The following is a 12,752-nucleotide window of genomic DNA, read 5'->3' on the forward strand; positions in this document are numbered from 1 at the left end:
TCCCATTCACGATTGCACGAAAAACCATCAAATACCTAGGAGTAAACCTAACCAAGGATGTAAAAGACCTATATGATGAAAACTATAGAAAACTTATGAAAGAGATCGAAGAAGACACCAAGAAATAGAAAAATATTCCCTGTTCATGCTTAAGATTGATTCTGTGAAAAGGAATGTTGTATGTGTCCTTTGGAGAATCAGATAATTAGACTTGGGTCTTTGTTATTATAAAACTCAATTTGAGAAGGGGGGGATAGTTATTTGCTCTAGCTTGTTCAGTAGATTCTAAGCTTCCTAACAGTAGAAGGGAGTCTTTTATTTCTAACAACTATTAGATTTTTATGAATGTGGTTTATATTCAGTAAATACTTGTGAAGCATATATCTTCTTCCTTGTTTACTTAATTTCTTTTATATTGGCAAGATAAGTATGAAAGAGTCATATAACCAGTAGTTGAAAAATAATTACTGGCTTAAATGTGTGACCCCCAATAAGTACACATAATTTCTCTATAGTTAGGCTTTTCTAATCCTCTTACCAACGTGCTCCCTTTAACAAAGACATTTAAAATTTTCTTCCATTAGTTTGATATCCATAACCTTAAAGGGTAAATTGAATATAAAATAGATGTACTTACGAATTTACTAAAGGTTTTCACTAGATCGTACACATAGGACCAGATCCATCTTAATGATTCATGGGTACTTACGTTTTTTGTAAATCTTCAGCATATACATACACTCATATTCCTTTTTTCTCTTTCTCTCTGGTTCATCAAAGACCTGGGAATGCTGGGTAATCTCACATTCCGTATTTTACTGTACACATGGTAAACCATTGTATCTATTGCTTCCATATGATTGTTCCAAGAAATTGCTGCAGTGCAAAATTCTCCTTCAGGAAAAGGCAGCGATTCTAACAATTCCTCCAAGAGAACACTAAAAAATGGGTATTCACTAGACTCCTACTGGACCTACAGGGCAGTAAATTTCAGTAAGTGAGAGGCTACAGCCACAAAGCAGAGAGTACTTAAATTCAAAATATAATAAAATAGAATGAGCACATAAGTATTTGCTCAGCCCTGTGATTTTTTTAAAAAATTCTTTTATAGAAGGCACATCCCTGCTACTTACTATAAGGGAGACTCCACCTTTTGTTCATCTTTCCACTTGGCCCACAGTTGTTATGTCTTTTACCGTTCCCATGGTTGTCTATTTTCCGATGACAAGTATTTTCGGACAAGAACTAGTCTATATTATCTCATGTATGGAATTGAGTCTTAAGTGGGTCTTGGGATAGTAAACTTCATATCTGATGAGCTCTTTGGATAACAAAATGAAGAGAGACAAAACAGATGGTGTCGTTGTGAAAAAGCAACTTTTCATGTGTGAGTGAATTTCCTTCCTCTTCACCTGCATAGCTGCTAGCAGAAGGCCAAGGAGTTGTGTCCTCTGAGATACTTGAAGGCTAAAAGTAGTTCTAAATTGGAATACCAGACACTGTATTACTCAATGTAATTGTTTTTCTTTCTCGTTGGCAGTGGTATTTACTAATTATAATGAATTTGAGTTTTCATCCCTTTCTGAGATAGTTAATTTGCCTCAGACTCCATAGCATCCCATGTAAAGCCCAGAATAGGTGGTCAACAAATGAAATAATTAACACAGTTGTATTGTATAAGGCCTGTGAGGTTTGCCCTTCCCTCTTAGATGTAACTAGTGTAATGTCATGACATTTGATATGAATTCCATTAAAAATTTTTTTTACATTTATTTGTTTTTGAGATATAGAGCACGAATGGAGTAGGGGCAGAGAGAGAAGGAGACACAGAATCCAAAGCAAGCTCCAGGCTCTGAGCTGTCAGCACAGAGCCCAATGCAGGACCCAAACCCACAAACCATGAGATCATGACCTGAGCCAAAGTCAGTCTGTCAACTGACTGAGCCACCGAGGTACCCCACAAATTCCACTTTTTAAGAAAGGAAATCCTGGGGCACCTTGGTGGCTCAGTCGGGTAAGCAACTGATTTCAGTTCAGGTCATGATCTCATAGTCCATGGGTTCGAGCCCCACCTCGGGCTCTGTGATGAAAGCCTAGAGCCTGTTTCAGGTTCTGTGTCTCTCTGTCTGTCTTTCTCACCCTCCCCAGCTCCCTCTCACTCTGTCTTCAAAAAAAAAAAAAAAAAAATCTTCATAGGGTGCCTGTGTGGCTCTGTTGGTTAAGTATCCGACTCTTGGTTTTGGCTCAGGTCATGATCTCACAGCCACATCAGACTCTGTGTTGACAGCATAGAGCCTGTTTGGGGTGCTCTCTCTCTCTCTCTCCCTCTCTCTCTGCTCCTCCCCAAAATAAATAAATAAAAATTTAAAAAGAAAAGAAATCTTCATTTCATTGCACTGTTTTGTTCTTTCAGCTGGAGAGGTAGAGGCAAATTGTGTAGGGAATGTTTTTTATTATAGCCCTAGAAAATATTTAAGTATTCAAGACTTTAAGTTTTCCACAGAATTATAAATCACAATTTCCTTCTTTGAACTAGCTATTGGCACTCCCACAAGCTTCTTAGACAACATGACAATTCTTTAAAAGTCAAAAATATCTATTTTTATTCATGTAATACACATTTAAGCATTATGTATATTTTTGTTCTTTTTCTGCCTACTACTGTTTATGCATTAGATACTAGTATTGTTTCTATGATTAGATGCTTCTCAGGCATTTGTCTTAAATTAAATTTCCATATGTTAAGGCAGTGACTTACTAATGCAGAATTTTGGCATTTGTATGTATTTTATTCCATTGCAAAATTCTATAGCATCTGTAATTATTTAATGATCAAAACAGTTACTTGATCTTGTCAATATTGCTATTTCTAACTAACATATGAGAATGGAGATGTCCTTTTTTTTTCCTCTTCACATATTAATTATCACACTAAATTGAAAAACAGAATAAAAAAAGTTTTCATTCTCAAATAATTATTGCTTGTCATCCCAACCTGAGGAGCACTGAGCTAAGTGGAGAAGTGTTACTTTTCTAAAGATAAAAACTCAATGTACACTTACTATTTGGACTTCTGATAAGGAACCTACCTAGAAGTTAATACTAATTATAGTTTCTATGTCTCTAGCAAGAGAGGAGAACAGTCACAAGAGCTCTGGCATACCTGGCCTGGTAACTACTGGATTTCAGCAGAATCAGTCTATAAAACATCTCTGATAAAGGCCTTAGAATACTTTCCTGAGGCTCAAGAATAAGAGAAACCATATTTCATCAATCCTGAGTCACACATTTTTCTACATTTTATTTTACATTGCTATATTGATAATGTCTCTTATTTTATTTTCTATCATTTTTCCCCTTTGTATTGAATTATAATTAGCTTACAGTGTTTTATCAGTTTCAGGTATACAGTATAATGATTTTACAATTCTGTACATTGCACAGTACTCATCAAGTTAAGTGTTTTTCATCCATTCCCCCAACCTCCTCCCCTCTGACAACTGCCAGTTCTCTGTATTTAAGAGTATGTATTTTTGTTGGTCCCTTATTTTTCTGTCTATTCCTTAGTTTTGTTTCCTAAATGCCACATATGAGTGAAATAATATGGTGTTTGTCTTTCTCTAACTTACTGCACTTAGCATTATGCCCTCTAAGTTCACGCATGTTGTTATAAGTGCAGGATCTCATTCTTTTTTTATGTCTGAGTAATAGTCCATCAAACATATACACACACAAAACCACACCTGCTCTATCCATTTTTCTATTGCTAGACACTTAGCTTGGTTTGCTTCCATATCTTAGCTATTATAAATATGCTACAGTAAACATCGGGGTGTGTATGTCTTTTCATTTTATTGTTTTCATGTTCCTTGGATAAATACATAGTAGTGGAATTATTGGATGGTATGGTAATTCCACTTTTAATTTTTTGAGGAACCTCCATACTGTTTTCCACAGTGGCTGCGGCAGGCTGAGCATTCATTTTTCTCCACATCCTTGTCAATGCTTGTTGTTTCTTACATTGTTGATTTTAGCCATTCTGACAGGTGAAGGTGATATCTCATTGTGGTTTTGATTTGTACTTTCCTGATGATCAGTAATGTTGAGCATCTTTTTATGTGTCTGTTGGCCATGTGTATGTTTTCTTTAGAAAAATGTCTATTTAGGTTCTCTGCCAACTTTTTAATATAAGATTGTTTATTATTTCAGTATTAGTTGTATATACATTTTGTTTTTGCATTTTGGATATTAACCTCTTAATTGAATATGTAATTTGCAAATATCTTCTCCCATTCAGTAGGCTGCCATTTTGTTTTGTTGATGGAAGTTTCCTTCATTGTGCAAAAGCCTTTTAATTTGGTTCTATTAGTAGTCTAACAGTTTAATTTTGCTTTTGTTTCCCTTACCTGAGGAGATGTATCCAGAAGAAATGTTTCTATGGCCAATGTCAGAAAAATTACTGCCAGTGTTTTCTTTCAGGAATTTTATGGTTTCAGGTCTTACATTAGGTCTTTAATCCACTTTGAGGTTATTTTTGTGTATGGTGTAGGAAAGTGGCCCATTTTCATTCTTTTGTATGTAGCTGTTCATTTTTCCCAGAACTATTTGTTGAAGAGACTGTCTTTGCCCCATTGTATATTCTTAGCTCTTTTGTCATAGATTAATTAATTGACCTTTAGTTAATTAATGACCATTAATACATTGACAGTTAAGAATGGGTTTATTTCTGGGCTCTTTTGTTCCTTTGATCTGTTTGTCTGTTTTTATGTTAGTACCATACTGTTTTGATTACTATAGCTTTGTCCCTGTAGAAATTTGGACTTGTGATACTTCTGGCTTTGTTCTTTCTCAAGATTGCTTTGGCTATTTGGGGTATTTTGTGGTTCCATGCAAATTTTAAGATTTTTTTGTTCAAGTTCTATGAAAAATGTTTTAGGTCTTTTGATAGGGTTTGTTTTGAGTAGTATGGATATTTTAACAATAGTGGTTCTCTTGATCCATGTGCTTGGAATACTTTTTCATTTGTATCACCTTCTGTTTCTTTTATCAGTATTTTATAGTTTTGGAGTATAGGTCTTTCATTTCCTTGGTTAAATTTATTCTGAGGTACTTTGTTTTTTGGTGCAATTATAAATGAGATTGTTTTCTTAATTTCTCTTTCTTCTACTTTATTTTGAGAGGGAGAGAGAGAGAGAGAGAGAGAGAGCGCATGCGTGTGTGTGAGAGGGAGAAGGGAAGAGAGAATCCTAATGTGGAGTTCAATTTTACAAACCAGGAGATCATGACTGGAGCTGAAATCAAGAATCAGACACTTAACTGACTGAGCCACCCAGGCACCCCAGTTTTACTTCTTCCTTACCAATTTGGATGCCTTTAATTTCTTTTTCTTGTCCACTTGCTACAGCTAGGACTTCCAGTACTATGTTGAATAAAGGTGGTAAGAGTGGACGTCCGGTTCTTGATCTTTGAGGAAAAGCTTTCAGTTTTTCACCGGTGAGTATATTAGCTGTGGGTTTTTCATAGATGATCTTTATTGTGTGGCGGTATGTTCCTGCTAAACCTTTGTTGAGAGTTTTTATCATGAATGGATTTACTTTGTAAAATGCTTTTGCTACATCTGTTGAGAAGATCATATGGTTTTTATCCTTTCTCCTATTAATTTGATGTTTCATAGTGATTGATTTATGAATATTGAACCACCCTTGTGTCCCTGGAATAAATCTCACTTGATGGTGGTGAATGATTTTTTTTAAATGTATTGTTGGATTTGGTTTGCTAATATTGACGATTTCTGCATCTGTGTTCATAGAGATATTGGCCTATAATGATGATGTCCTTTATAATCAGTAGCACTTTATATTAGATGAAGTACAATATTTAAAGATAAGAATTGGCATTTATTGAACATCTACTGTGTCTAAGCCACTGTTCTAGGCATTTTACAAAGGGTATCTTCTATAATCTCATGAGATCATAATGATGAGAAAGCACATGTTTAAAGAGATGGACAACTTGCTTGAATCATAAATCTGAATCTCTGACTCTAAGAGTTTACTACTCTAAGATTGTCTGCTACATTCCTGACATGGTAAAAGGGGAAAAAATGGGAAATGCCTATGTAGATATAAGGATACCCTTGAGAACCAATGAAAGGAAATGCAATTAGGCCTCAGGAAAAGAAGGACCAGAAAGTAGAACTATGTCAATCTTTTCTTTGTATTCTCTTTGTTGTGTCACTTCTCCTTGAAGAGATGCTTCTTTCTTTCTTTATGTCTGTCTGTCTGTCTGTCTGTCTATAGGCTGGCTTTCTCTGTTTCATCACAAGGCAGAAAATTTCCCTTTACCCATCATCTAGCCTATTTAAAATAGTTTAGCATTATTTAGGTATGGAAAAGGGAAGGAGGGAGTCACCTTGTGCTAATGTGAGAGTTTGAGTACACTGCTATCAATCGGAAGAGGTTTCCAAAGAATGAGGGACTGTTGTTACATCATGGAATGGATAGACACTCCCGAAGTTGTGCATACTCATTCAGTGTGGTGTGGACTCTCATAAAATGCACAGGAATGTATGCAGTTGGGTGTTACTTTGGAACAAGTCAGTCTCCCTTTGGGTGCTATCTGATGTACAACTACTTTTTAATCCAGGTAGACATATAGTTCATATCATGACTTGGAAATGTACATATGGTGCCTTCACTCTGCCTCCTAATATTTGGAGCAGCATCTGCCAAAAAATAATATGGAAAATACTGTTATCTGTTTTGAGGAAGCAGAGGTCACTGACAAGTTAGGGAAGCTTCATGGGTAATATGAAACTTAAACCAAGTTCTGAAAGGTAGATGGAATTTAGACGTGCAGAGGAGGGGGAGGCCAGTGAAGGCAAAGGGCAGCTTTCTTTGCTGAGAAATGGTAGAAATAGGCTGAACATAGCCAGGAAAAAATGACTTTATTTTATGGAGATTTGAGAATCAATTGGAAGTTAGTTTGTAACAGATTGTGTAGAATTGTGACAAAGATTGCATAACTATTCAATAAATCCATTTCTATTTGCTACTTGGCATACTTTTCAAACTCTTTAGAGATCTTGGCCACATGACTAATTCTGGCCAGTGAAATGTGGATGCGAGGCCTGACTCAAATAACCCCTGTATAATCCTTTACCTTCTGTCTTTTCCACTTGCTGACTTGATTTTGTGCTCATGTTAAAAATCACAGAACCTCTATCTTGCTTGTGATGAACCTATTTAAATGAGAAATAAATTCTTATTGGGACAAGCCACTGGAAAGCTGCTGTTACAAGAACCTAATGGTCCAGAGTGAGGTGTTCAACCTTTATCTTGTAAAAGTAAGAAAGCTTTTGAGTAAAAAGCCAGGAGGATGAAATAAATGTTTTAATAAGATCAGTGTGACAGAAGGAAGCAGGACAGCTAGAAGCAGGGAGAGATGATAGCTTGAGTTCCTAGATAGCAGGCAATTATTCCAAAAGCCAGACAAAAGAGAACCAAAGGGATTAAACCACACAGGACATAGGAAGAGACAGTTCCATGCAGGGATTTCAAAGTTACCAAAAATCCCAATAATGCCAACAGGCCAAATCTTAAGAAAAAGCCAACGAAATTGATAATTTAGAGAGTAGTGGTAATCTTTGAAATGCTAGTGTCAATGGAATAATAAAAGCAGGAAGTAGATTATAGTGGTTAAGTAGGAAATATATAGTATCAGTCAGAAAAAAATGAAGCAATTTTGAAGTGAACTGTCAATTTTGAAATAAAAGTTCAGTTTTATAAAATTTCAAATCGGTTAATACCCATATAGTTGCTAGATGGCTTTCCACAAAGGTTTATCTAGGACAGTGTTGGATACTATTTTCCTTTAATTTCATTTTGTATTATTCCATGATAATGCACCCTAGTGACTCATGGGCCTCATTTTTCTGAGATGTCCTTAGAATTCTTTTCAACACTATGTTCCAGGTAGTAAGTAGTTCCCAATTCATTTAACTTGGAAACAATATTTTGCTTATTTTGTTTTTTCATAATCTTAGAAATTTTGCCTTTTTGAGGGTTGTGGAAGGAAAACGAGGATGAATAATACAAATACTACTTAGCTATTTATGACTGGGTTGTGTTAGAAGTTTCTCAAACCCACAGCAGTGAAACTTTATTATAATTCTGCCCTCATTTCTTGTCTATCAAGCCATTTTCCTACATCAATTTTCTCCATGATTGGTATCATCATTATTCCACTGTCTTTAAAAATTATGCTTTAGGGTCACTCAGTTCTTTATGATTGTCATCACTATTATTTAATGATAACATTTACATAGAATCTTTTCCTCAAAGAATCCTTACACATGCCATACTTCATGTAGTTCAGTAGATTAAAGGAAAACTATTTGAACTCCTCTCTCAGAATTTTTTTTCCTCTATCTGGGACTTAGTTTGAGCTGTGGGCTCTCTGCCAGCTGGAAGCTGGACTGATTTTTGTGAGTGGAGCCATAGCTCTTATATGTTAGTGTAACATTACAGTGGTTTTCTGTTTCCCATAAGGCATTTATGAAGAAGCACTCAAATGATGTGCGTTTTGTAACATAAGTTCTGTATAACATTGGTAGCCCCAGGACCAATGAATAGTAAGATGGGAAGCACAATTAAGCAGTAGTTTTTTGAGAGACATTGACCTGTGTGAAATTTTGACAAGGTGACAACCTTGATCCCAATTTAAAAGCTTATATACCATGTGAGAAGGACATAGGCTGCCACTATTATCATCTTTTAAAACTATAGTAACAATTACTTTTCGCAAATTAATGATTGGTCACTTGGTGATAAAAAGGTGACAGGAAAAGAAAGAAAACTTGAAAGTTCATTCAGCAATAAGTACTGTGACAAGAACATTATTAGGTCTTAGTACATATGTATATTTATTGCCTGAATTTTGAGTGGGGCAAGAAATCAGAAAAATCTTAAGTTTAGTGGGATGATGTAAAAATAGTTAAAGACTGGGTTGGCGACAGAACATAGCATCTTTTTTTGTCTATAGCTTGACATTCTTAGGTTATATCAACAAAATGAAATAACAACAACAGCTACTAACATTTATTGAATATTTATTATATGCCAGGGATTGTTTGTTTTAAATGTGTTTTATGTATTATCATAGATTGTTTCAAGCAAGAATCAATTTATCTTAGAGAAATCATTGAACTTTCTTAAAAAGAAAATATGTAAAAATAATGTTAAAGCTTAATAATATGCATAGAACTTTACTGTTGGTTCTAAATTATCCTTAACTCTGTGATCTAGCTCATTGACATCAGTGGGCTATTATGATTCTTCACTTTGTCATCATTCTCTGTCAACGTGGGTCATATTCTGTGTGTGTGTGTGTGTGTGTGTGCATGCACACGCTCATGTGTGCGTGTGTTATACTGTAAATGTCAGAGTTAAGGAAACAAAATTGTCTAAAGCAAAAATTATCTTAATCAGATAATTGTGTTATTAATTTCATCATCAAGAGAAATTTATTGTGAGTTTTAGAGTTATTTCTTGATTTCATACAAACTTATTATTTAAATGATAAACATTAAAAACACATTGATTCTGATGTTTCTTAGATGGATTTGTAGAAAGAGTTGGTATACAGGATTTGTAAAATTACTTTTTGGAATTGGCATTTTTGTCTCATGAAGAAAAGCAAAAATTCTGGTTTTTAAATGAACCATGTATTGTTTATCTTTTTAAATATTTTAATTTTTAAGAATCACCACACCTCTTATTTTCTGATGTTACATCTCATATAGATTTTTCTCCTGGAATTTGTAGAAATAATACTTTTGTGGTATTTTTATGTGCATAGATATGTTTGTTCCTCTGTTTTAGAAAGCATAAATATGCTTGCTTAGTTAATTAAGACATTTTAATAATGATACTGGTTTCTGGAGGAGTTGGCCTTTAAAATAATGTTAAAATGACATATTAACCTTAAGAGAGTAACCTTCAGTTAAATACATGTATAATTCTGAATGGGAGGTACTCATAAGTACAGTGCTGAATGTCAAGTTTCTAGGTACTCCTTGAAAGGGCAAAGAAGGTCAGTTACCATCTCTGGTACCCCAATCCAAGCGAAAGAAGGACTTTTCTTTCTGGGAAATGGTATCTTTTCATTCTAGCATGGTGTGTATAAACATGTTCTCATAGACTGTCCCAGGAGTCAGATACTCCAAATAGATTTTACATAATCCTAAAAGTATGGTGACCTCCCAACTCATGTGGATCAAGTTTAGCAAAGATGGTTTGGGTAGTAACTTCCAATATGTGTTACAGTGACTTAGGGAATGGGATATCATAGACCAGTGCCTCTTAGACTTTAATATCTGTATGGATTACTGGGGGAGCTTGTCAAAATGCCAATTCTGATTCATTTAAGTTTGGGATGAGACCTAAGATTCTGTATTTCTAGCAAGCTTCTGTTTCTTTTCTTTTCTCTTCTCTTTTCTCCTCTTTTCCTCCTTCTTTCTTTTTTGCATTTTGGGTAGCAGAGCTATAGAAAATGATCAGTGGGAGAATTTCCTTATTTTGACTCTTGCTCATAGTGGTCATCTTCCCTGACTCTATACTTCCCATTGATTCTGGACTTTCAGTTTTTGGTAAACATCCTGATGCCCCTGCTTAGGGCTCTCACACATGCTTATTGAAAAACAACAAAAATACTCTGTCCCCACTTGTCACCACACTTGCCTCTCATCTAATATTCTTTTCCTCAGGCAAAACATTCATTTGTTGAAGCCTGGACTAGGATTACGATAGCACATCCATATCACCCTTAAAAATAAAAATTTCACTTGTATAGACTTGGGCAATGTTTGCTTTTCCCATTAGATGGTAAATCCATGACATGGTAATGTCCTTAACACCAGAGCATTTATCTATGCTCAGAATGCCCTTTAATTTAGGCTTGGGCAAGCAAGACCTTGACCTGAATGTAATTGCAGAAGGACTCTGCCTTTGGAGCACCTTTCTTGGCCCTATAATATGTGGCAATGGCCCAGACTCAAGCTCAGACTGAAACATTCATGGGCCCTATCTCTTGTTTATCCTCTTTGGGCACTCTCTGAATCTATACCAGCCTATTCATACCTCAGCCAACCAGATGGAGTAGTTGTAGAACTGGAACCTATGGATCCTCCTGGGACCCCAGTCAAGCTGATTCCAAAAGCAAGGCCTGGCAAATAGATCACTCCACTGGCCAGAGTAGAATTTTTATAGTGTCTGGTAATTTGGGACTTCCAAGGTAGTGCTGACACAGCTGATTCAGAATAATTCAAATTATTTATATAGATGGGGCCTGCAAAAACTGTTATTGGGATCCCAAACACCCTAAGAGTGTTCCTGTTTGTCATAACCATTGCTATGTATTATTAGGTACTTCAAAATTAAATGAATATCCCATATGTTTTATAATCAAATGAGATCTCAATGCTACAAAAAATGGAATGGAGACCAGAGGTAACTCTCATCTTGATCCTGGGTTCTCACAGCCCTCCTGGCCACCAGAGGAGATAAGTGAGGTCATGATACAAGCCACAAATATGGCAATCTCTTAGAATGCACTTGTCAGGTGGCACTTTCAGTTTTGACCACAAAAGAGTTCAACCTCATATTTCTTAGCATTTTCTTAACTCTTTTTCTGTTACACTGATACCACAATGTGTGCTCCATATGTGAAAGCAAAGTTAAATCAAAAACTGCCTTTTCCCTCCAGAAGTCTCTACTTACTATACTGAGCTAAAACTGTGATATCAGAAGGTAAAACTACATGAGTAATACAATCTGACATGCTGAATCATAATGGGGGGCAAAACAAATACATCACTTCTGAAAATGATGCCTGAAAACATCATTCTTAACCACTAAGCTATGCTACTAACATTGCTTTGGAAATCCTTTCACTATTAATCTAACTTTAAACAGTGTGCTTTTCCTCTTCCAGCAGGGCAGAATTAAAGACCAAAAGAAGACTGGCATGTTTGGGATCACCTTTATATCAAAGAGTTTGCTGAAAGACAAGAGATTTTAGTTGGAAACCTGACAGTTAATGAAATATGACTGAAAGCCTGTCAGCTTAGCCGAGGGCTCACTTAGACTCTAGAGCTAGGTTTTCCGTTTGCTCATCGAGTGACCTTAAATGGGCAAGGCAAGCCAATTTGCTGGGCCTTAGTTCTTCATTTATAAATTGAGCTAGACTATTCTCGTAAGGCTTCTTTCTGTTAAAAAAAAAAAACCTATGAGGCAAAGTCTTTCAAATAATCACTGGGTCTTCTCAGCCAGTGTCGGTTCAGCCTCAAGGCCGCAGCCCTAGTGAGAAAGGGAGCCAAGGCTGGGCAGCTGAGTAAGTGTAGCAGTTCTGTGGGGCCTCTTCTTTCCACGAGACACCTTTGCTTGGGAGGGCGCTGAATTACAGCTGCTAATGAAAGTGGTTGGACTTAGGACTCTCATTTAAATGTTGGAAAATTGAGTCTTTTGCCATTCCTGGTGGGAAATTTGCTACACATTTTGTTCTTGGGGACTGCACTGTTTGAGAGGTCGAGGGAGACCCCTGAGGCTTTTCTTTCATGCCCCTTACTGTCATTCCAGACTGAGTCACCAGCATCGTCACCCTGTGATCCCGGCGTAGCTTCCTGCTGTCTTGATGCTCTTCTTGCTCCCCCGCCCCCAGAACTCCCTCTGTAGTAGTCAGAAGGAGTCTACTAC

At 36.2% G+C, this 12,752-nt stretch overlaps 1 long non-coding RNA gene across 2 annotated transcripts in view; it reads left to right on the plus strand.

Annotated features, from left to right (window-relative positions):
* Positions 1-12,752, plus strand: part of LOC115294614 — a 273,223-nt gene that overhangs the window by 114,798 nt on the left and 145,673 nt on the right. The window contains exon 1 of one of the 2 annotated variants that reach the window (XR_003909996.1): positions 5,424-5,493. The exons of the other annotated variant lie outside the window; for it this stretch is intronic. This is a non-coding gene — a long non-coding RNA (uncharacterized LOC115294614). Of the gene's footprint in view, positions 1-5,423; positions 5,494-12,752 lie in introns of those variants that run through there. 2 annotated transcript variants of the gene reach the window in all.

This window comes from Suricata suricatta, chromosome 6 (assembly GCF_006229205.1).
Source record: "Suricata suricatta isolate VVHF042 chromosome 6, meerkat_22Aug2017_6uvM2_HiC, whole genome shotgun sequence".
In the NCBI taxonomy this organism is placed as follows: domain Eukaryota; kingdom Metazoa; phylum Chordata; class Mammalia; order Carnivora; family Herpestidae; genus Suricata; species Suricata suricatta.